Source organism: Limulus polyphemus, unplaced genomic scaffold, assembly GCF_000517525.1.
Source record: "Limulus polyphemus unplaced genomic scaffold, Limulus_polyphemus-2.1.2 Scaffold6611, whole genome shotgun sequence".
NCBI lineage: Eukaryota > Metazoa > Arthropoda > Merostomata > Xiphosura > Limulidae > Limulus > Limulus polyphemus.
In genome coordinates this window covers 46,458-47,868 of record NW_013672221.1, presented here as the reverse complement: position 1 = coordinate 47,868, position 1,411 = coordinate 46,458, and the positions used below count along the sequence as shown (strand labels likewise).

Genomic DNA, 1,411 nt, shown 5'->3' with positions numbered 1-1,411 from the left:
ATATTAAACTCATTTAGTCAACGTTAACACATAGGATTGTACGTTACGATATACATAATATATGTGTTACACAAGGCACCAAAGTACGAAATGAAATACCCGAAAAACCTTGGAACATATATATCTAGTATAGTTAATGGTAATTTGGTGGCCTAACACCAGAATTGTTTTCAGTTACTTGTGCATATTTAATCGTGAGAATTTTCTAAAGTTACTTACCACCAAGTTTTTCTTTATTGATTATTACTTTGGGTCTTCCTTTACTATCTAAAACAAAAGTAAAAATTTCATAAGACGAGCAAGAAATTTAAAGTCGAAATAATAAATGCTTTTACAAAATACCGTCGCGAAATAATAAACATAGTTATTATCATTAGCTCAGTCATAACATGTTAGGTTATAATAAAATAAAGGATAATAATAGTACTGGTTACGGTGTAAAATAACCTAAGCATTGTGCATAAAAAAATAAAACCAAACCGGACAGAAAACACAGATCATAATAACCCTCGAGAGAAAGTTCATAAAACAAGAAACAATATTGTTATGTATAAAGTTTACATAAAATTGTCAAAATAAAAATTAAAGCAATTAAACTGACTATATCAAGCACAATCAATTAAAACAATACTTCTAACGTCCATAACTAACAGTGTTAATTTAGGTGTTAGTATGAAAGAGTTTAGGCAGGATAGGCCTAGACTCAGTTTCTGTATTCCTGATTCAACAGGAAACTTTTTGAGTGTCAGAATTGATCTTTGGCTCTGTAGGTAAGAAGGATTCTATTGAAGAAGAAAGTAGCTCTGTAATTAGAATGATTTTGTTGGAGAAGAAAGTGACTCTGTAGGTTAGAAGGGTTCTATTGAAGAAGAAAGTGACTCTGTAGGTAAGAAGGATTCTATTGAAGAAGAAAGTAGCTCTGTAATGAGAATGATTTTGTTGGAGAAGAAAGTGACTCTGTAGGTTAGAAGGGTTCTATTGAAGAAGAAAGTGACTCTGTAGGTTAGAAGGGTTCTATTGAACAAGAAAATAGCTCTGTAGGCTAGAAGGGTTCTATTGAACAAGAAAATGGTTCTGTAGGTTAGAAGGGTTCTATTGAACAAGAAAACGGCTCTGTAGGTTAGAAGGATTATAGTGAAGAAGAAAGTGTGCTCAAATCTTATTAAAGATTGAATAAAGATTTATTGGTACTGTTACGACAGCGGAAGTCACGCGAAACTGGGAGCATGCGCAGTGGAGTTTCTCGAAGGATCATGAAGGCCGGAGTGCATTCGAAACGCCATCTTTTTAGATATATGCCTGGCGAGAAAAACCAGCGCAACTGCATAGATAGATAGATCGAAGAGATAGATATAGATAATTGAGTCAAGCGAACAGTAGGCACCGTAAATAAAGTGTGTGAATCACTGTG

At 33.7% G+C, this 1,411-nt stretch overlaps 1 long non-coding RNA gene across 1 annotated transcript in view; it reads right to left on the bottom strand.

Moving 5' to 3' along the window:
- Positions 1-219: 219 nt before the first annotated feature.
- The window catches only part of LOC111089557, a 4,591-nt gene continuing 3,399 nt past the window's right edge, over positions 220-1,411 (bottom strand). Inside the window, exon 4 of the long non-coding RNA XR_002613800.1 lies at positions 220-267. This is a non-coding gene — a long non-coding RNA (uncharacterized LOC111089557). The remainder of the gene's footprint in view (positions 268-1,411) is intronic.